Raw genomic sequence first — 25383 nt, forward strand, 5'->3', positions numbered from 1 at the left:
ATTAAACTTCGCAAAAAAGCTGTCACTAACTGACAGATTGATAGTAGTTGCATGGAATACTAGCTTTCTACCGACTTTTCATTATAATTCCAATCACTCGCGTCTTTCAAGTATAAAAGTGTCCAAGGCACTGAAACTGTACAGCATTCATACAAAGTTTTCCTCACTGCAATGAGGTCAAGGCATGGTGTAAACAAAGCTATGAACGCCAAAACCTCAACTAAACAAACTCTTCCATTTTTACAAACAGCTGCACAGTCCTTCTTAACTACAAGTGTGATGCAACAAATTAAACACAAAATTGTTCTACATGGAAATTTTGCTGTACAAAAAATTAATAAAACCCTTTAACACAGTAGTATCAGAGTACACAAACTTAGACACAACATCCAGTGCTAATTATCTGTAACAATTTGAGACAATCATAAACTTTCGAATTGGCTGACATGCCATCTGTTTTATGTACGACCTGTAAACATCAAAATTTTGGTGTCTAGCCAAAGACAAATCATCATGAAACAAATGCAAAAGGTATTACCATGCAGTTTGAAACCACAGATAAACAAATTGAAAGTACCCCATTCTTTCTACAGTCTTCTAACGTCTTACTATAGTAAAATACTTGTAACTGACCATAAACCACTCTAAAACAGACTGCTACCACTGTATATTAGAAAACAACAAATTCCATCTCATTGTCAGCTGGGCTAACCGCTTCACCTTGCAAATCTTTCCCATAAGTTAATGAAATTGCACTTAAATAATGCAATACATAAACTTTCATCCCTTCCAAAAATTTAACCCAATATATAACCACCAGAAAATAACCCCCAAAATATACTAAGCCTAACCAAAACAAACTCTAATAACTATTACCTCACTCATTATCTAAACTACCTGCTTGCATGGTCATACTCCCAACTCAACTCTTTGGCTTAAACAATGATACTTAACATGTAACTAAACTATAACATTTAATCTACTTTTTACATTTTGCATTACTGATCACCCTATCTTACACCTACTTCTAAACACAAATTGTCCAACAAGTGCTTCCCAAACAGTGTTCTTTTAAATTTGACTTTCTTTCTGCAACATTCATTTCTAGTAACATATCTTTGGAATAAGGGTTTCCCTGGATACAAATCCCTAAAACAATGCTAACACATAAACCAAAAGCTACTAGAAATGCCTGATAATATAATTACCCATCTATAGTCACATCCCCTACAACCTCTTTCCTCACTAGCTTACTAACTCCCAGTGGTATTCGTTATCTTCGCCCATGTGACTGAATATTCAACTGTATCCTTGTTTATAATATAATTATAAAAGTTTTCTGATATACTATATACAGAACTTATAGTATCCACTAAGTGAGTCTGACTTGCATTACGCACTTTAATATTAATTTCAGACTGCACGCTCTTTGTAATCTCCTTTTTGAAGTCTGCTCTTAGCTAAAGGATTCTCCTCTCTCTCATGAATACTGGCTTTAACCATTGTTGACATCAGTTTTCTTCAAATAGCTATTCCTTTCCGCCTGACTTGCTTTCATTAGACAGCCCGTTATAGAAAGATACTTGGTCTACTTTGGCATACTGCTGCACCGTTTTCAATTTACGTATTATTTTGGATGAAAATTACGTTTTTATATCATGGTATGCTCATTCTTAGTTGTAATTCACAGTTTACTGGTATATTCCGGTATAGATTATAATATCTATCTGCAGATGCACAGTTCGTAAAAATCGCTCAAAGAGTTAAGGAGTTACTAGCTTACTAAATTTACAAGTCTTTATAAAAACTTTCATCATGAATAACGTAATAACTATTGGTCTAATCGATAGCCCATTAACAACATTCGTTCCCCCTCAGTTTCATCTTTAATTTAATGTACTTGTTTTACCTCTAGCTGTATTGGTTTTGCTTTTAATGATTTTGTGTGCATGGAGTAAATATTTAAGGGATTGGTTCTCACCATAGGGTCCCTCTGCCATGATAATCTTCCAATCATCATCCGCCTTCGGTTTTCACAAGAGCGGTAATGCTTGCCAGTATTGCAGCCCCACTACGTGCTGCCGTTCTACTAACTGCGGCGATTCAGGGGCTTCTGCATTCTCTGTAGCGGAGTCTGAAATATCGTCTGCTACGGTCTCAGCGGCTGAAGCCTAGCCGCTACCTCCTGGCGAACCTGTGTCCAGCTTCTCACGGCTACATCTCAGCTGTCAATACAGGACGCGTTCAGAGCCACGTCTCGTAGAGTCTCTCTGCGTTTAGCCTCTCAAAAACCACTCACAAAAGGTGTTGCATGAGGTGCACTGCATGTAAGTTCAAAATTCAGCCCTACACCTAACTCAAAATCATACGCATTGTGGAATTTCTTGTCCATGAGTTGACCCCAGAATGTCGTGCAGGTAAAGACAGCTACTACATCGACAGACCATCAAATTTGTCATCTGTTGAAATGTCCCATGCTGACACATCGAGTAGAATTTCGCTGAAGTCATTTCATCAACCCAGTCTCATGACAAAAGAGAGACGACCTGAAGTCTTTAGACGTAGGCTGCACAATTCTTCTGAAATTTCATCCAACCCCTCTTCGACTTGTATAGAAAATCCTTTCTTTTACTGTTGTACGACTACCTTTTTCCATAATCTTCCATATACCATGGACATGTCGAAAAATTTTTGTATTACGCCACTGTCCCCACATCTCAGTAAACAGGGCTCTGTTACTTAAAGCAAAGAACCAATAAGTGGATAAAGAGGATACTACGCCCAGAAAATCCTTCATATTCTTCCGTTTGTCGGCAATATTGCATTGAAGACAACCAGAATTCACCAGAGACCTCAGGTTAAAATTTCTTTCTGCGTATCGTATATGATTGCAGATCTTCTGGGGTCAGTGAAGAATAACTTGTGATTGTGGAAGGTTGACATTTACAAATTACCTTGCGAATGTGGTATGCCTTACATAGACCAAATCATGCTTTGTTGACGAATGCTGCATCGAGCACTAACTCTGCGCTCACCGTTTTGTAACCAAAGAAGTTTCGTATTACTGAACATGGTATCTTCACCAGGCATTAAAAGGAATATGAAAGGTTAATAATTCTGGTCACAACAAAATCTTTCTGGGACCCCCTTGTTTAAGAATCAGTGGAAATTCATATTGGGTAAAATCTCCCGTTAACCATTGAATAATGGATGGAACACCATCACTTCCAGGATTTGGTCTAAACGAGGACAACAGAGCACTCAGACAGCCATAACTAGCAGCAACACTGAGGACAGCAGAAGTCCGCAGTTAAATGAGCAAAGGCGTTGCACACCGGATAACTTTTCGTGAGCGTGAAAACAGTTCTGGATTTGTCCACTATGTATTTGAACTGAAGTTACTGTGCTATTTGTTATTCTGTTTTTCAGGTATGTTAAATCTGATTTCGATGAGTCAATAACACTTGCGGCGGGGCGGGGTTACTCGATCATACAGTTTCTCTCATTATCCACCTACCTCACTAAGGCTTCCTTATGACGTCCTTTCATTCTGCAGTAGTAGATACTTATTAGGCCGTGTAAAGCAGCGTTGGTGAAACCACGTCCTAATACCTACCACACAAAGGCCGCGTAACTCAAGTTACGAATCAGTTCTTGTAAGTTCATTTTAACAAATTTCGGGTGGTGGGTAAACGCAGTTTACCTGCAGTAAGCCTTCCGAAATTTTACTAAACTGGTTTTTATTCTTAAGGAAGCACATAAATTAGCAATCAAGTCAGAATTTACTATTTTCTCTCCTCTATCATTCCAAGTTCACAGTCAATACACCAAAATTTTACACGGAAAAGCAGCCAGAATATCTACCAGTCCGACAAAATTAACTTTCGATCAGACAGACACTGACCCACTACTACAGTGAGTTGAAACTTTGGTCGTATCAGTGGTCTTCAAAGTCAGAAGTGCTCGCTCAAGTATTCCATAAAGAATACGGAATATGCCCCTCGGAACTTCACTAAGACCGAAATATCACACGGTCATTACACATCAATTAATTAATCAAATTATCCTCATAGTGTTCGTAACTTAAACTGCCTAAGTCAAGACACTTCCTATCAGCACTGAAGTCAACAGCTCTTCATTTTACAAGTTATTTTGTCAGCGACATTTAGCATGATGTTACACGTACGAAGGTCGGCTAGCAACACTCTCTAGGCCATGCCACTCTATGCCTATCTAACTTTCTGCGCGTGGGAACAGGTTGATTCTGATTGGCTAATGGTCTGAATGACCAATCAGAATGATCCTTCTAGATCATTCTAGCGGCAAAACTTGCCTGAACCAATCACTAATCATTAAAATCATTTACGTCATCCCAATGCCAATTTCTAATATAATATTTAATAAAATAGACCGAAATGCTAAATAATCTTTAAATTAATTAAGAAACGTATTCCACTTCCGACTTCTTTTCTGGTTGGCTTCTTACAAAAGCAAGTACACATCGACATACGTGATCAGCTTCGTGGTTACAAAACTATTTTCCTACAATTCAATTTCATAATTTTTTACATAAAATAGTATTAAGTTTTTTCGTATGACCCACAGACACTCTCTCATTCACTCCCATGTACTCACACTGCAAAATAATAAGCAGATAATAATTTTGAATAATTTTTACACTACGAAATACAGCATAATTGAAATTTTGAGAAGAAAAATCCCAATTAAGTGATTTTACATATTGAGAATTCTGATTATGACTTTAGATGATAATAAAAGACAAACTGCTATTGTTCCTTACTGAGTTTTGAAACAAAAGTGTCGGTTTTTGGACGTTTAAGTAATTTTCTCAATCTCCTGAACTATAAGAGTTAAAAGTCAGAAAATTTTACAGTATCCTTTACTTAATAACAAAAGATCGTGTAATAAGTTTGAACAAAATCGGTTGATAATTACTATGGTTTATTTAGATTCGTAGGGGGTATGAATTTACGTTCCTACTAGATGTTACTTGAGATCGTTCTCACAGCTAGTAGAATCACCTGCACTGTGAGTAATAGCAAAGACATAATCCGGCAGCCACCGGGATACACGGCTGCATGCTTTACTGCAATGAATGTTATCTCATAATAACTTGCTACGTTACACACTCTCAAAAATTTTCCACTTGACACTATAAAAGCGTTTAACCCACCAGGGTAGCCGAGAGTGCTAATGTGCCGCTTCTTGGACTCGGGTAGGCCCACCAGCCCCGAATCGAATCCATCCAGAAAATTAACGACGAGGATGGCGGCTACACTGACCAGCCTGAATGTGGTTTTAGGCGATTTTCCACATCCTGCTAGGTGAATACCTGGCTGGTCCCCACGTACCTCCTCAGTTACACAACTTACAAACATCTGAAAACGTCCTCGCTCTTTCATGACCTACACTATATGCAGACAGATGGGGTACACTACTTATGTTCCGGGGGGTTTGGGGGGAGGGTGGGGGTGGCAGGAAGGCTATCCGACCACCCTCTGTAACTAACACTGCCAAATCCGTAATAACTAGGCCAATCTCGCTGTGAAGCGGGACAAACGCCGAAAGAAAGAAAGAAACAATATAAAAGCGTTCAACTCGCAAATATTGTGTTGTAGTGGTAAGTGGTTGTCATGCTTCGTGAAGATGTACGTAGATTCTAACCTAGTACTAAAGTAACCAAACTTTCGAAAACATTGGAGTTACAGAAGACAAATGTTTCATGTTCATTAATTTCTACTGATGTTTACTGTTTTATTTTCAGCTCACTTACCCTATTACATCACAGTTTGTTTCAATCAAATAGTTATTACAAAACGTTGTGCAGTTAACAGAATTTATATTCTCCATTCAACAGATTTTTCAGATATGCATTACTAATACCAATTCCTTTTGGAAACGCTGATGTAGTTCTATCATCAACCATATGTCCAACTGAATGAGAATAATGAATGCATCTTGATTTTTAAATTCATGAGCAGTTGATTTGGATATAAATGCTTTTTAGGTATAGTTCTTTCTCTCTACTAGATGAGGAGGGTGAAACACTCAACGTACTCTCATCAATTAGAGCTCAAGCTGTATCCACATAACGAGAAGACTGTCAGCAAAGCCTTCAAGTATTGCTCATCAGCGTCACAGAAAGGCTCAACAGAAATTCTCTGGAGAAGCACAGGAGGACTTCCATACACTTAAACACATGTGATACAATGTAGAAGCTGACCAATACGGTAGCATGGCACTCCCCCACCTCGATGGAGGTGCGAGATGACCTGAAGAACAGCCATGTTTCAGCACTCTGGCGCTGTATCTTGTGTTGGTAAGATCTGTCTTAGGTGTGCTCCATAAAGACAAGAGTGGAGATAATGGTATGCATGTGAAAAACTTAATAGTAGTTTAGAATAATTATTTCTCTATTTCAGGAACTTTTGGGGGGAGAATTAAATGACAGGCAGAAAGTATTAAAGGGATCGTAGTAATCTTCGGAAGTGACCAACGGTCACAATGAAAGCATGTGTAGCAATAAGTTGAAATACTTGCGAGTGCTAGTACTAAGTTGAAATACTTCCGAGTGCTAAAGTTAAGCTGAATTACTGGCGTGTGTACTATAAGTTGGAAATATTTAAGAAATGGCGTGTGCAGGACTTGAAATTAGGGACGAGCACTTCCACGTGGTGAGTACTGTGTGAGTCTCAATCTGTGTATGAGACAAGGGATAAAGAGATGTACTCGTCCAAGGTATCAGTTGAGGACTCGAGTGTGACGAATATGATCTTAATATAACTTTGCGTGTTATGTTTCCGTGTGACGCTAGATTCGAACTCTAATTCTCTGAGAGAGTAACAAGGTGAGTCAGCTGTCTGTCCAGCAACGCCACTTGGCTTGCATTGCACAGGATGACGTGCATATATACTCCAGAGTTCCTAGTAGGAAAGGAAATTACGAAGTTGGGCAGTGTCATGTGAAACTGGGATGAATACTAATTGAAGAGGGAAAGCTGAGAGTGAAGTGATTCTAACGGTGTGACTATTCTTTGTGATGTGTTCTATGTTGCCAGTGTGATGTATTTCATGTGATTTAAGTATGTGTGGTTTGCATGGGAGAGTAGCAAGATAGGTTCAGAGGCAGTGGGTTATGCATGTTCCTTTTTGTACCGCTCGGTCTGGAGTAAATTTTCGTGATAATGGGTGTGACAGTCGAAGTGTGAGATATAGCAAAAGATCCACCATCCTAGCCAGAAACTGCACTGTAGCATTAAATAATTACGAGATCATAAGATAGAGAATCACCAATGTAAAGCCAAGCTCACTGGGCGGAGTTTCTCATGTGTAATTGTAGTGTAAAATGTAATGGTGTGTTTAGGTTATCTTTGAATCATAATAGAATTTATCGGAATAAAAAAGATAGTGAAAAGAAAAAGATTGGTGACGTTGTTCTTCGTATAGTGTGTAGTAATTATATCCAAAATTTATAATCTGTGCGCCATTCATATTCAGTGCGATGGCCATATGATGATGAAAGCCGTTGGGTAAGAAAGAAAATGTGATATTGCCAGCGCATAGTGAACAATCAGACTTGTGTAAATTCCTAATAGTCAGAAGTGCGTTATCCATTTTCGTTGTGTAATATTCAAACAGGAGAATAATTTGTAGCTTAACTGTGGGTACTAGACCTCATAATCAGTCACTGTTGATACACAAGAAATAAGAATAAATCGAATCGGTTGGCAGACCACTCATGTCGCAGGCCTGACTGCTTGATGCCACAGTATGTGCAAGGCATGTGGGTGCCTGTCAAAACATATGAAGTACTTCTAGCATCAACTCGATATCTCCTCATTTTCACCTCCTTTTTTTTCTTATTTTTTTGAAAAATGTGGAAAACAAAATGGAAAAATTCAGTAAAATAAGTAATAATATTTTCATTTCTTTCACTCACTTATTTACTTCAAAATTACACATTAAAAATATTTTTAAATATAAATTGGTCTTTTGTAACTTTTGGAAGCGTTAGGAAATCTTTGCATCAAGTATGTTTCAAAAGAACGATGAAAGCTGTTATTTGATAAATCTATGAAAATGTTGATCATCATAACACATTCTATATTGAGAACCATAAAAGAATTTTTTCAAATTTTGATGGTGGTATAAGTTTAAAAGATGATTGTGATGCCTAGGTATAGAGCATACATATCAAAGGACATGTAATAACCTATAATTTAATGGAGAATGTAAATATGTCAAATGCAGACCTCATAAAATCAAAAAGAAATTAAATATAATTATTTATAGCAAATCTGTCACTAATTACTAGATACTTTCCTTATGGTAATGAATCTATTTTCTATTCCAAAATATATATTTGATCATCATAAGTGCTCAATATTTTGTATCAATCACAACAAAATAAATTAGATATTTATTACTTCATATGAGATTCATAGCTCTGTATTGTTCTATATTTTTAAACAAACAATCTTTCAAAACTTGTAAGGGTATTTTATTTTTTAAAACTTATTTCCTAACTCCTGTAGATTTTTCCTCCACAGTATCACCCATTTTATATACTTTTTTAATCTTAAGCCTAAAAATTTCTCCATTATTTTCCACTATACTCATCTTTCAGATTACAAATTACTTTTTTATTTGCCGAGGAATGTTGTAGAAAGTGTGTTTTGGAAAAATCACTAATATCATATTTATCAGCTGTCTTCTTCATGTCTTCAGTTTGTATACTGTAGACGTAACTGTCAGTATCTTGAAAACAAACCTCATTTTTTTTCCTGATAGGCTGGTTTGATAACTTGATACTGAAAGTCATGCATCGATTCCTTAAATAAATCCTGTATGCTAATTCCACTGTAAATCGCCATATTAAATGTTAGTTTAGTTTCGTTCATGTGGACTGAAGCAAGATTTTTAATATGTTTTGTACCTCCTTGGAAATTTAGTTTTGCTATAGGATTTTGACTCTTGGTAGCATCTGAAACTAATTTCTTTTCCCTTTGCCCATTATATTTTCCATGGTTTTTTGCAAATACTGAGTTATTAATCAGCTTGAAAATTTCTTGTTTCAAATAACTTTTTCCTTTACTTTCCATTTCTCTACTTAGATCAATATATTTATGGAACAAATTAGCCTGTTTAAATTTAAATGCTCTATGTATTTTTGTTATCTTCATACCAAGAGGTAGATACTGTTTAAGATTTCTGTAACAAACTACATTATTATTTTTACACTGGAGGTATTGAATATCTCTTTCCTTTTGTGGCTGAAACAATTTCATTTTCTGGAGCTGAAAATGGCTCTTTAGATTCTCCATTTAATTTTCTTGGATATTCAAATATATATCCATATTCAAAATTATCAGAAATTTTCATTATATCAGTATCTTTATTATTTACCCAATCATAATTTCCATGTGCTAAATACTGATTAAGAGCCTAGTCATAATATTCATAATATTTATTTCTATCTAAATTCAATAAATACTTTGATTTCTGATCTGAATCATAACCTTCCAAATACTTATTATTTGCTTTGATGTATCTCTTCCACCTTTGAGATAGACATCCTCTCTTACCTCTTTCAATCATAAATGCCAGAATCATCTAATAAGTGTAATTTAACTGTAGCCATTTTTAGCATCACATCCTGTCTTAAATCAGGTGCTAGAAAATACCAAGATGGATATAAATCATATGCTTCAATATAAGTTTTTCTTAAATTCTCAAAAACATTAGACAAGGACAAAACGTCAGTTTTAAGATATAAATCATGCTGTAAATAGTTTTCATGGGTTTGCCAGTGGCATACCTGTGAAGACTATTTACAGCACATCCACCAGGAAAGCTTGAAGAGTCAGATAAATCATGCTATTCACCAAGATTTTTTATATCAAACTGCTTCACTCTCATAGACACTAAAGTTTATAAACTAATTGAGTCCATAAAAGTATGGTCTTTTCTGAATGTACTTCGTACCAAAAAACGAATCTGGTAGCTCAATTCCAAAATTTTTGTTAATAATTCCTTTTATGTTCTTGTGGAGATATTTCCATATTCACTTTCATCCCACAACAAATATTCCTTTATACATAACTGAGAAGTGAAATACCAATTTACACAAAGTTAGCTTTAAATTTTTTATTTTATTGAGACTTTTCATCCCCTATAGCACTCCCTTAGGAGCTGAATTTGCAGAAACACTGAAACACTTTTTTTTTTAATTCTAAGCAAGAAGTCAAATACTAATTGTCATTGATGTAGACTTAAAGATTCTTTAGTAGGTCTTTGGTAATTATTTACTTTCAAAACACTGTCACCAACTATTTTACCTCCTTACAAGTTGTATTTCCAAAAATGCTGAAACACATATTTTTTATACCAGTTTTCGCAGTTCTACCTTCAGAAATCCATTACTAGCAACATATGTGCAAGAAGCTTTTCAACCCCTGTTTTACCCCCATAGGAGCGGAAATTCAGACAACTCCTACTTAAGGAATTCTGGCAGTATAAGATCCACATCCTTTACAACTTAAATTTTCTATCCTTAGCAGTTTAGGCTTAGCAGTGATGAGTCAGTGAATCAGTCTGACCCTATTTCACCCCTTAGGTGTTGAATTTACAAAAACAGTGAAACATGTAGTTTTTCATCTCCAACTGAGAAGCCTAACACCAATATTAAAAGATGTAGTTCCAAAAATGCTTTCGCTATGAAATTTTCATAAAACGTTTCTGCCCCTGTTACTGCCTTGGTGGTTGAATTTTCAAAAACAACGACATGTGATGAATGTTTTATTTGGAACGAAGAAGCCAAATACAAATTTTCATAGACTTAGTTTCAAAAACTGCTTGCACAAAGAAGTATTTCCATAAAAATTTTCATCCTCCATTTTACCCCAACGGTCCATTTCTATTTCCAACTGAGCAGACAAATTTAGAATTTCATAGATTTATCATTAAAAATGCTCTCATAACAAAATATTATGATAAGAAATGTTATCCCATATTTCACACCCTCAAGGGAACAAATTCCAAAACACAGAACCATGACTTTCTTAGATATTTGTATTTCTTTACAGTTATTCTCTATTGCTAAATTATTTTTGTCATAATTTTGCAACTTTTGTGTTTATCATGAACCGATTTTGCTATAGCTGCTGCTCAGACAGCTGATGAACCAATATATCCTAATTTTCCTGGCAAAAGGTGTGAAATAACCATCCTTCTGATTTGTTAAACCTGGTACTTCTTTCTTTTCCGTTAAATATTCAGTATTTCCATTCATAATAGGTATACGTAATGTTATGAGCAAATTAGTAGCAACTATCTTATTTCACCTTCTTCTAGTGTCAGTTAAATTATCAGCAGTGCTGTTCAGTTGATCATTACTGAGTTTACTTTAGTTGCTTTAGCTTTAGTTTTGCCAATGGTCGCAAGAAATAATCATTGCTAGTTATTCGTTTATGTGACTAAAAAAAATATTAAAAACTTTTAAACATTGAACTTACTAGTCAATAATTCTGATGCACCAACAGCTTCATTATAGTAATTCTTATTTCTAGCTAATCCTTCACCATGAATTACTGCTAATCTACTGATAATATATGTACATAATATGTCCAAATGTATACAACAGGTTCTTCTATGTAGTTTTTATATCAGTCCTTGACTTGTTTTCTCATCCTTTGAAGAACATATACTTTTTTCAACATGTCTGCCGCTAATTTTGGAAAATAAACTTCATCAATTTCCTTTACGAAATTTTGTATCTAATACCCATACCTGATTTTGTTTTATTTGGATATTTGTCCTAATATAGTGCCCGTGAATTAATAACGTATTTGCATAATTGATAAATCAATGGCATAATTTTTTTATTTACGTTGTTCATACTAATATGTGTTTTAGTACATATCAATCCATATATGTTAGTCCAGAAATTTTTAAATTATTGCTGGCAAGGTCTACTGGTAAATTAGCAATATTTTTAAACACATCAATGGGTCTTAATCAAAAAAACTTTATCTTCTGTATTTTCAATATGTTTCAACATTCTTTCTGTTATATTTCTTTTTAACTCGATTTTTATTCTCTTCCTCGTATATAATCAATACATCTTGTATTTTTCACTCATTTAATGTATAACCAGATTGCTGAATTGGCAGTATATCTTTGGATGTCTCTAATTCTTGATTTGTTTTTCAGCTTCTCTGATTTCTTCAATAGCTTTCCGAACATTATCACCTAAACCTTAAATTCCTTGTTTATCTCGTTCAATTGCTGATCTTCCTTCTTGTATTTCTGATATTCTGTTCTCATTTGTTTCTGCCATACTCAAAAACTTATTTTCTGTTTCATTTATCTTGTTTAATAAGTTCTGGTTCATATTTTTCTAACATTCAATTAAGATAAAAAACATTATTAATTATTACATTTCATATTTCATGTCTGTGTTGGTAATAATTTCGTTTGTGTTATGTTTATGTTTAACCCTTTCACTGCTCCAGACGTAAATATACGCTAATCGTTTCAGTGCTCCAGACGTATATATACTATTTGCTATTAAAAATACTTACAGCGGTTCGCTGCTACAGTCGTATAGTTACGTATAACGCTGACAATCGGGCCAGCGAGTCGGAGGTAATTGTTGCGCAAGTATGCAGTTTAATTGTTGGAATACTAGGAAATACCTGAACGACTATTGAATGCTGAATTCTCTTTCTGCTGAGTTCATTCGTATATGTTGTGTGCGGCCGTTTCCGCGTTACCGAATAAAATGACGCGACTTTACCGTCCGTTTACAGACGATGAGCTGCTAAGTATTCTAAACCAAAGTGACGACGAGGACATCATCATGCCCAATCCAGCTGATTATGGGTGGACAGATAATCACGACGACGAGCTGGCAGATGTTATCGTCGATTCTTTCTCCGCTTCCGAAGAAGATTCTGAGCGTACGCCTGAAAAATCTCCTAAGAGACACAAAGCAGTTGATTTTAGATGGAAAGACTCTGATTTGGACCCTAAAGTGTATAACTTCGATAACAGTGGTTTCGGTTGCAAAGTCGTCAATTTAGATGGTTATGTACGACTGCTTCCAAGTTTGTTTTAGCCAAGAAATTGTAAGCTACATAGCTGAGCAATGTAATTTATATTATGAACACTTTTGCAATGACGCCAGTGAAAAATCAAGACTGCGATGTAGGAAAAACACAAGCAGTGACGAAGTTTACTGTTTCCTTACTGTAAATTTTCTGATGGCACAAGTGAGAAAAAATTAAATAAACAGTTATTGGACCAATGATCTGTTACTGTCTGCTTCAATGTTTGTGCAAATCATGCTGACAGATAGATATCTTCTGTTACTTAGAATGTTACATTTTGCTGATAACAATAAGGACCCTGGAGATGACAAAATCTGGAAATTACCTCGAATTGTGGATCACTTAAGAAAAGTACTTCCAGGTGCTTTCTATCCTTTTAAAAATTTGTGCGTTGACGGAAGTTTAGTTCTGTTCAAAGGTCGTGTCTTCTTCCAGCAGTACATTCCTTCCAAACGCCACGGATTTGGTGTAAAATTTTTTGTGTTATGTGGTTGTGAAACTTGTTATATTCTTGACTTTTTATTTATGTGGGTGCAGCAACAGACGTAAAAAAAGAAACATGACTTTGGTGTAAATGTTGGAATGTCTGGAAGCATTGTTCTCACTTTACTTGAACGTTATCTTGGTAAAGGTCACATATTATATGTTGACAATTGGTACACTAGCTCAACATTATTTTCTTATTTGCATGACAGAGTGACTAGTTCCTGTGGAACTGTGAGCACAAACCGCAAAGGCATGCCTGCTTTATCAAAAGAGCTTAGAAAAGGCGAGATCGAGTTAATGTCAACAGATAAACTTCTTGCTCTGAAATGGCAGGACAAGCGGAAAGTGAGGATGCTTTCAGCTCTTCACACAAGCGACATTACAGCGACTGACAGAATTGACAGAACCACGAATGAACCAAGAACAAAACCAGCTTGCATCGTAAACTACACTGAAAATATGGGGGCCGTCGACAGGAGCGACATGATGCTAAGTTCGGTAGAATCTGCACGAAAAACTGTAAAATGGTATAAAGAAGTATTTTTTCATTTGGTGGATCTGTCTCTGCTCAATGCACATGCATTATATAAAACTCAAACGGATGAAAAATTTCCGTATCTCATTTTCAACAGAAACTTATCAAGGAGAGCCTAGAGATACACCACCAACCGCAAACAGAGGGACGTTGTGGAAGAAGATCGGATGATGGTGACAATCCCTTACGCCTAACCTAGCGCCACATTATCTCGCTAATCCCAGGAACTTCAAAGAAGAAGGCCGCCCAGAGAAGGTGTATTGTATGTGCAAAACATTATAAACGAAGTGACACAAGATACATTTGTGTAAAATGTAATGTGTTTTTATGTTTGAAATTTTGTTTCGAGAGATATCACACTTTGAAGTATTACTAATGTACTATGTTTTGTATTTTTTCTCCTAATAAAGTACCTTTTTTGAACAAAATAAGACTTTCTCAACAAAGATTTTAAAAAAGGAAACGATTTACACCGGCAATACTGGGTTTTGCGTCTCATTTTTATCTCAATAATAATGGTAGACTGTTACAGGCGTATTTATACACACCGGGTGAAAATAACGCGCACAGGGTGGGAGTCACTGAGAGTAAATGCGCAGTGAAAGGGTTAATGTTTCGAAAATTTACAACAATGAAAGTTTTAAGTTATAATATGTGGATTTATAAAAGTTAATAAGCTGAAGAGTTTGAATTTTGCATTTGTCAAAATAATAAAAACATTATGTATCTGGCTCACATTTACCTTTGTTATTGGACCACAGACAAATTTTATTATGTTGATCAGTTTGCCTCTAATGATTCATACCATTCTAAATAATCAAGAGTTCCTGTAATTTTCCTTTCATGTTCATGTAAAATAATTTCACTAAGGTTTATTAATTGATTATTTATATCTTTTCTTATGGTCATTTAATTAAGCTAATAAATGTTTATGAAAGAAAAGTTGTTAATTTTGACTGTTTCCCATGTTATGTCCATTATAAAAATATCCAATTGATATTGATTCAAACTTCTCCTACATTATTTTCCTTAAAAATCAAAATTTAAATCTACACCAACAAAATTATGGTAAATACGATGCCAATTTATATTATCATTTCTAAATATATTTAAAAATTTAGACTATTTCTCACTAATGGTTTAGGTGTTTCTGAAAATTTCTCTAAATAAAAACCATCTCTTTCCTTCATGTGTGACTCTACTTAAATACTTTCTGAGTACAACCTGATTTGAAATATAAAAAATAAACAACTGAATTTTCTTCATATTCATCAAATGGACTAATTTCATCAACATTTTCAGTAAAAATAGAAATATTCTTGTTAACTTTTCTACACTTTTCATAAACTCCTGGTATTTTGGTTGCTCTAAGCTTTTGGAATAAATTTATACATAATTGAATTCATCCCAGTTTAACTATCCTGGAGCTAAAACATAGTTAATGCTAATTAATGATGTTCCTCCAAATGGGCTAGTTCCAATTAACATCCACTGAATTAAATTAGACAATAGTTTACCAAGTTCGGTTCCCATTTTCTTCCCTGGAATTCTCATTTTAGGATCTCAAGCTGTTTTCATTAATTTAGTAGATTAAATTGTAACTCTTAATTTTATAAGGAAAGATTAACTGTATTTGTAAGAGGTAGTTGTAAAATTCTTGTATTAGTTGATTTTTATACATCTCATATTAAAAATTAATAACTTTCATTGTGATGGTGAAACAACTGAAATTCCTGTTAGTCTATGTAGTTTAAAATGCTTAGAAAAACAAAAAAATCCTAGTATACGCATGAAAACTGCTGAACGTTTTAATAGAGTTATTATTGAGACCAATGTTATTGAATGCAAACACAAAAGGCAGTATGGGACATGTGTTAGGATTTAATCATCAAATAACAGCTATTGAAAAAATTATTGTTAATAATATTCCAAAAATAATACCATTTGAATAAATTACTTTACTTTTAATTCAGCAGACGGAATATTCGTAAAAATGTTTATTTTCTTCATGAAATTAATATTATTGGTTTATTTAAGCCTAGTGTTGAATTTGGTCCATGAATAATTTATGGATCACACTATCCTGTAGTTGTTTCAATTTATGACAAAATTCAGATTTTAGAAATAAATTTGCTGATAAAAACAATAATTTGATTGATTTCAATGGTGTGACTGTAACAGCTATTTCAGTAATGATGAAGTAAATTTTATTTTTTGTAAATGAACTACATTGAGAGCTACCAGTTCTATCCCTTTTGTGTGAATGAGACAAGTTAAAATAATTTAAACATTCCTAATAAAAATGTAGAAATTAACATATCAGGGATGGTTGGCTGTACACAAACCATATTCAGCTGTACATGGGTTTTAAAACTGTTTCTGCAGACAGCACATATTATCCAAGATATAATGGAAAATATAGCAGGAATTAATTGATGATTACGTAGCTAAAGTGTTTGATTTTGTAGCCACAAAGAGAGGAAGTAAAATTTTATCTAGAATGAAAGATACATTTATCTATGCATTATTTTTAATGTATTTATCTTTGGCTGTTGCTGATAAAACATGTAGGAAAGGACATATAATTAATTAAGATGAAATAAGAAGTAAGAAATATAAAGTACTTTAATCATTGAAAATTTATATTTTAGTTTAAGATTGTAAAGAAGGAATCTGGGCTAGATTTCGCCACACTATCCTAACTGGTACGTTCGTCATACATTCCACACTTATATCTATGGTTGTTTGTGTTGCTTGTCTGTTATAACTCACAACTGTCCACAAACACCTCTGCTCTCTGTCGTTAAGTGAAGGCTTTCGCAAACTGCATTGTTCCCAGTGAGAAGCGATACCTGAAATTTGGTATTTTCAGCAGACTCTCGACACTGTGGAACTCAGAATGTTGAATTTCCTCACGATTTCCGAAATCGAACGTCCCATGCAGCTATCTCGGATCACCATTCCGAGTTCAGAATCTGTTAATTTCAGTCGTGCACCCATAGTCACGTACGAAACATTTTTACATGAATCCGCTGAGTACAAACGACAGCTCCGCCAATGCATTGCCCTCTTATACCTTGCTTATGCGATACTACCGCTATCTCTAAATGGGAATATCGCTGTCCCATGAATTTGTTACCTCAGTGTATGGAGGATGCTAATCGGCTCGTCTTCTCATTCAGATACAAGAGATGGTGAATTGTCGACCTGTGAACTCTACACAGGGCTGCGAAGGTACTTGGCAGTACCCGCATTCAGGTAGAAGCACTGAAGATTAAGGTTGATACATTCTGCCATGAGTGAACAAAATGAATCTAATCTTCCTGGTGCCTGTCATGGACACTATTGAAGAGAAAACACAGTGAGTTTCACGTTACATGTGCCTGCCGACAGACACTCTCATTCAGACCCACTACTGTCACTTGCGCGATTGCGGACGAAGCGAACTGGGTCGTGGATATGACGTGAGGTACAACCAGAGAGGACGAGGTGGTTGCTGTCGTCATAGATGTATGGTCTGTCTATATAGAAATGCTGTAATAAAATTCTCTCCAGTCTTCTTCCAAGTCATCTGCTGAAGTCATTTGCCCTCCAATTGCTCCAATAACACGCACCAATGGCCCAGAGTTAAAGAACAGTTAATTGTGAAGGATGTACTAGCATATAGTACTATTTAGTCTTCATGTTAATACGTGTGTCTTTTGCTTGCAAAGTCAGTGCCTCTTCATCATTATGTTAGGGCATGTATGTTTACAGTTGTGTTATTTTGCTGTATAATGTGACAGGTGTGTTATTTTCAGTAGCATTTCACACTAAAGAACAACGATTCGATTATTCTTAAGGTGGCCTATAAATAGAGCTAGTCACTTTCACATCATTTAGGCAATTATTTCTTTGTATATTTGTAACTGTATTTATTGCTATCTTTGTCTCTTTCTACATTGTTGCTTACTACTTGCCCTTGAACTGCTTTTCCAAAAGGTATCTTCCATACATAGAATAAATTTCCAGTACAACAAGTGGATTATAACGAATTCCTTTACCCATTAGTTTCAATATGTGACACTGAGTTCATATGTACGACAAAAATTTCTTTTTCCCTTACACTTTGACGTCTAACTAATCTTTATTTCACTTTTATTGTATATCCATAGGACCTGTATTTCTGTACGGGTTCATTGGCATTTTATGTGTTTCTGTTGCAAGTTAACTGATTGGAACTGTTCTTCCATGGCTGTTTTCCCGGCTGACAGTTGTGTTGTATGTGACATTGGACACATTTACAGTGTCTCAGCATTGTCTGTTTTTAACTGATCTTTAGACACATTTGTAACTTACATTGAACATAACTTGCCTTCGTCAGTTCGTTTTTAATATGATTATGGTACTATAGCAATTTTTTGAAGTAATGTCTAATGACTTACATTTCCTTTCTTTGGATTTCATTAGCCCATTTCCGGGCCAGTTCAGTAATGCTATGGAAATAGAACATGCTGGATATGCACTATAAACTGATTTTCTTCTACTTTAATAACATTTACACATGTAATGGATGTATAATTTTTGTAAACATATTGAGGGTTGGTCCCTACATTCAGAGCCCAACTTGGTGCATTGTAACAATTAGTAAAATTAGTTATATTTTTGAGACGCTGTGAACCAAACAAATAAGAATCACATAAAAAATGGCTGGATAGTTCCTTACACTGCTAGAACATTTCTGACATGTATTTTCTTTTTGGGATTAAGCTAATTTGGTAATTCAGTGCAACCATGCATAACAAAAAGATAAATTAATAAAGGGAACATAGGAATGAGCTGGTGAATATCTCACTTAGAGTGAGACATCCCCCCTACTAAGATGAAAAGTCATGTAAAATATATTGCAATTATTTCAATGTAAGCTTAAGCGGAGCAGAAGTAATTGTAGTCCGCCTATCGCCTAGCTCCTTTTTACTAAGATTTATATATAAATCGATAGCAAGATATGAGCAAGTACAATTTTATTAAAATAATAATGTTCTTCATCTCGTATAATGTTTGGCATCATATGATTCTCGTTGTGATCACAGCCACCCTTAGGAGTCTGGTCCGTTTGTTTACCAGAGAATGGAGACCCCTTCGCTTAGTATACACAGACACCAATATGTCAGACGGTCGCTCGCGTGCATTTTCAAGTAAGCCAGTGGTCCGTCACGCTAAGATTTCACTACAAAGTGGTAGAGAGGACAGCCTTTTGATTAAACAATCAGGTACCGCCAACGCCGCCTTGGTGGCACCAGCAGCTGTTGCTTGTGAATTGTGGGAATGTGTGTACTTTCTCATGATCTACGTAAGATGTTCCGAAAATGTTCCGAATGGAAGGGGAAGGTAAAAGTGTTTCCTCTTGTCTCATAGGCTGACGACGAGACTGGAGCTCTGATTGGCAGCTGGTATTTTGTCGCTAACTTCTCTGGCACTCATCAGAACAGAGAAGTATATGTCTGACAAAACATGTCCTTTCTCTGATAGATCAAAAAATAAACATGGACTCTGTTTGGCTCACCCGGTTTTGGAGGTCTCTTTTTTTGGTGGGACACCAGAATTACAGGGACGAACGCTGCGTGGACATTTGGATTTGGATTTTGGTGCGGAGAGCACTTTAGATCCGAGAGCGCAGCAGTATAGAGATGGGGTTGCGATTCTGTTGCAGTGACGGCATTTAAGCGTTCTCTCTTCAGTGTACGAGTTTAACCGAGTTTCACACCATGTGAATTTTAGTATTGCCGTGATAACCTTGGGATGTTATTTAAGGTCGTATCATAACTCTTACTTTAGTTACTTCAATTCATTCGCAATTCGGGAGTGAGTGCTTATTACAGTGAATCTTTCATTGTATGTCTTTCCCATTAACTTATCAAGTGTACATTTTAGTTTTTGTGCATCTCTGAATACCACGTCTCCTTGCACCATGACTAAAGCAGTTATTTCTACCACAACGTTTGAAGGACACACTCTAACAGAATGGCAACAAGTCTGCTTTTGTAATGATACCGAAACAGGTTAATGCTAAAGAATGCTCAGAAGATAGAAAGGTAACCTTAATGTCACACACTCTAATAGTTTTCCTCAAAACCAGTTAACTCGAATGTACGAGAAACTTCAATATAATATAAATGAAAATATTTTTCGACATAAGAAAATGCTGCTCTTCTTAGTATTTCACACCGTCAGTGTAGAAAACAGAAAGATATTCCAGCTCGAGTCAGTGGCCCACATCAGGTACACAGTGGAAGAGCTACATGCCATGTGATAACTTGTACCTCGCTATTCGTGCACCAGATTTGATCACATGATCCACTACCCGTTGAAGGAGTCTTTTTGTCGCGTGTGCAGCCCCAAATTACAGCAACGGCTGCACAAGATCTCATGAGGAGACCGCACAATGGTGCAGCTACAGGGAGTTCATGAGCTACTGCTGCTGATCGAGGCGGCAGAGTACTATCTCGGCTGATATAGTCTGGTGTGAGTTTCACCACTGCAACGTGGACCAGATATCTGCTGATGAACCCGTCCCAGCACCATCGTCCACCCAGGGCCTCTCCAACAGGCTGGACCATCTGACACATCCATTCCACTAGAGTAGCCACTCCTGCTCGATGCTGCTGCAGCTCTCCATGGTAGAGGTCGTAGAGCAGAGCACTTTACTAACATCCTGGTGGGACATCCCTCCTAGTGTGCTAATAAGCAGCCATTCCTTCCTGCCCATCTTCCGACAGTAGTCCCAGCGATGTCCATGTCCTGTAGCACCACTTCCACCCATAGTGATGTGAGACCTACGAACAACACTGAGTCTGCTGAGTCTCAGTTGCTCCTGTAGTCCCTCAGGGAGCTCATTCAGTAACTCCCAGGGATTTTGGTCTCTGCAGTCACTGCAGTCCTCCAGCTCACCAACAGCAGCACCAATACCTAATGCCCTCATCTGTAGACTTACTATTCGTCCCTGTGATGCAAATGGTCTCCACAAAAAGGCCACCAAATTCCGTCAATCCCATTATGATGAGGCCATCGACATCTACAAAACCCACCTCAAACTAGGAGTCACCACGCATGCAGCGAAATACCACAGCGTTAAAGAAGATAATGATGTGACAGAGTCCATCACAGACGAGGGGATTGGGCTGTAACTCTGACCTCTCAGCCCGAAAGAGGCTCAAGGTTCTGATGGGCTCTACAAAGCAATCCTGCAGTAACTGCATCCTGATGCAAATCACCTGCTGGCCACCATCTTTAATCCTTTTCTATGGTCTTGTGTCTACCCTTCCATGCAGATGCACATGGAAGTGGTGACTATCCCAAAGAACGCTAAATGTCCTCAGCTGCCATCGAACTACCAGCTGATGACCTGCCACATTCCTTCTATAGAGCCTGGAAGAGGCTTTGTGCTGGGTGGCTTTTTCATCATGTTGTTGATGAGGGCTTCATTTCCATGTTTTATTCATGACAATCTTGCAGCTTGTGAAAGAATACTTGGCTTTTTCATTCTGCCACTGCCCCAGGCACGCCACAATAGCTCGCAAACATGACTCTCATTTCAAACAAGTTAGTATACTAAACGGAATGATGATGAAAAAACAATGTGAAACTTCCAAAAAGGGAGGAGTAAACGAAATGAAACTTGACGAGTTGAGATTATATCTAATGTTATTTCAGTGATGACGAAATCGAGTCACATTTACAAAGAACTTGGCAATAGGAGTAGACTTCTTTGTATGACGTTAATCCATCTGGCCTGGATGCGTGTGTTGGGAAGGATATCTTCTGAAGAAAGCTGGCACATAAATGTTTTAACTAATCTTTTCACATCCTGGATACTGAAACTGGGACAGACTTGACATAGTGGGTTGTCCAACACAAGTTCTGTCAGGGGCAGATCTGAGAATCTTGCTGGCCATGACGGTACCTCAGTATCACGCAGACAGTTCATAGAGGCACGTACTGCGTGTGGACAAGCATTGTAATGTTGAAAAGTAGCTTCACGAGACTGTCGCATGAGCTGTAACACATGTGGACGCAGGATGTCCGGGACTTACCATTATGCCATCCGAGTTCCCTAAATCATTACCAGCAGTTACTTGAAGTCGTACCCAATTGTCCCCCACATCATGATGCCAGGAGTATCGCGTCTCCAAGACAATGGTGACCAAGATGTCGCCATATACGCCAATGATGGTCATCCAAGGTAGCACAGAACCGCGATTCATCGCTGAACACAATGCGACGGTATTCATCGACAGCCCATGTTTCCCGATCAGGTACCACTCCAAACACAGCATCATTTAGTTTTATTTTTTTATTTTCTACGACAGTGACACATGGAAAGGTAACTACCCAGTCTGGCTGCTTCTAGTCTCCAACCAATGGTACGGGATGAAACAGAAAGTTGCAGGGAGTCCATTATTTTATCTCGGATGGCAAGCACAGACGTGAAGGGATTACAATGCGCTTGGTGACATAATACGGCGATTCTCCCTTCTGGTAGCCTGACGTAGTCGACTGGAACCTTGACAACGAATATGTCTGCTCTCTTGCTACCAAGCAGACCAGTATCGTCTTGCTGTTACATCCAAATGCTTCACAAATCTAGATATTGCAGGATTCGACCAACCGACCACCTGTAGCCCACAATGCGGCCTTCTCTGAACTTCGTCATACGCTGATAATGCTGTCTCAGACGAGTACGTGGCATCTCCGTGTCCTTCACAGTTATCACTCAACTTCTGGTGCTGTTCACTCCCCCTCCATACTCTATCAGACCTGGTACCAACATTGAACACGACACTAAACACGAATAACACTAATGCTCTCTGGTAGTCGTTCTGCCTGACACAAAGAATTGCAACCCTAATCGTTTACATATCCGCCATTGGCATTTGCGTGTACGAAACCTATATTGACAGCCTACCATGTCGTTTGAGTCGTTCGCTTCCTTTTCTTTTTTGTCAAGCAGCACACATTGATCAGCCAGAACATTATTACCACCTACCTTACGGCTGGTATGTCCACCTTTGGCACGGATAACAGCGGCGACGCACCGTGGCATGGAAGCAATGAGGCCTTGATAGGTCCCTGGACGTAGCTGCCACTACATCTGCACGCACAAGTCACCTAATTCCCGTAAATTCCGAGTTAGGGGGACAGGGGTGGCGATGAGGTATGACGCCACGTTCAATTCACATCCCAGTTGTGTTCGAGCAGGTTCAAATCTGGGGAGCTAGTTGGCCAGCACATCAATTGTAACTCGCCACTGTGTTCCTCGAACCACTTCATCACTTTCTTGGTCTTGTGACATGGCACATTATCTTGTTGAAAAATGCCATTGCCGTCGGGAAACATGATCGTTATGAAGGGGTGTACGTGGTCTGCAACCAGTGTACGACACCCCTTGGTGTCATAGTGCCTTGCACGAGCTCCACGTGAATTCCTACGTGAATGTTCTACAGATCATAATGGAGCAACCACCAGCTTGTCTCCGTCGCACAGTACGGATGTCAAGGAGCTGCTTCCCTGGAAGACGATGGATTCGTGCCCTCCCATAGGCACGGTGAAGAAGGTATAGGGATTCATCAGACCATGCAACGCTCTGCCACTGTGCCAACGTAGAGTGCCGATGGTCAGGTACCCATTTCAGTTGTTGTTGCCGATGTCGTGGTGTGAACATTGGCATATGCATGGGTCGTCGGCTGGGAGGCCCATCGTTTTCAGTGTTCGGGACACTATATGTTTAGACACACTCTGCCCAGCATTAAAGTCTGATGTTAGTCCCACCACAGTACGCCGCCTGTCTTGTTTTACCAATCTGCCCAGTCTACAACGTCCGACATCTGTAGTGAGGGATGGCCACCCAACCCCCTACGTCTGGACATGGTTTCACCTTGGTTTCGCTACGTGTTGAAGATACTCACCACAGCACTCCTTGAACACCCGATAACTCTCGAAATTTGAGATATTCTCATACCGAGCCTCCGGGCCATCACAGTCAGCTCTCGGTCAAATTCAGATAGATCGCACGATATCTCCATTCTACACACCGACAACACTCTCACTGACATAACATGCACCGTGCGTGTGTCTAACTAGCAGTCATTCCTCGCCTGGACGGGTTTATATTGAAAGTAGGTCGGTGATCATAATATTCTGGCTCATCAGAGTATTTGTGACATGGGAGGAATCCCATCGACATAGGTGGATGTACATAGTGGTTGCTGTGTTGACGCTACTTCTCTGTCAGTAGCCAGATGGTGGTTAACATGAACACTTGTAATCGGCTCAGTATAGTTTTGTTTGTAGTTAAGACCTTTATATTTGACAAGCCGATATGTAAAATGGTTCAAATGGCTCTGGGCACTATGGGACTTAACATCTGAAGTCATCAGTCCCCTAGAACTTAGAACTACTTAAACCTAGCTAACCTAATGACATCACACACATCCATGCCCGAGGCAGGATTCGAACCTGCGACCGTAGCGGTCGCGCGGGTCCAGACTGAAGCCCCGATATGTAGTAATCTTCATGGTACAGGGAAGTAAATATGCAATGTGAAGTGAATTGCAACTCTGATGGACAGTATGTTGAAAAAGTTTCAAAATATAAGCGCCGATGATGTCAATATAGCTCTTTCGAAGCCGATCACCGAATGAAATGCTTTTAAGCGACCTTAGCTTGTGGAGCTTTCTTCAGTTATCGAACAAAACATCATTGCGTACAACTGACTCAGAGGGAGACAATCATTCGTTTTGAAAACAATAATTTTAAAAAAACAATGGAGGTATATATTTCTAATGCGTTTATGGGGTCATATTAACCCCACTGGTACTAGGAGGGTTAATAAGAATACTGGTCATGAGCTGTACTTAATTCAGTATGGCTTGTTGCAACACCTCAATCTGGGATCTAAAGAAACCCTACTTTCAGTTACTGTATAATTTTTTAAAAGGTAATTAATTTAATGACATTTAGAGTAATCAATCAATTTAACAAATATCAGTCAAGGATAACACTTATCAAAGTAATTATCGAGCTTTCGCCCTTTATAAGTCACTTCAATATGGGTACTTGTGGTTATCGAACCCTACTACAGGTACATTGTGTCCTCAAAGGTATACGGACACACCCAAAAACATACGTTTTTCATATTAGGTGCATTGTGATGCCGCCTACTGCCAGGTACTCCATATCAACGACCTCAGTAGTC

The sequence above is a fragment of the Schistocerca piceifrons genome, chromosome X (assembly GCF_021461385.2).
Source record: "Schistocerca piceifrons isolate TAMUIC-IGC-003096 chromosome X, iqSchPice1.1, whole genome shotgun sequence".
In the NCBI taxonomy this organism is placed as follows: Eukaryota; Metazoa; Arthropoda; class Insecta; order Orthoptera; family Acrididae; genus Schistocerca; species Schistocerca piceifrons.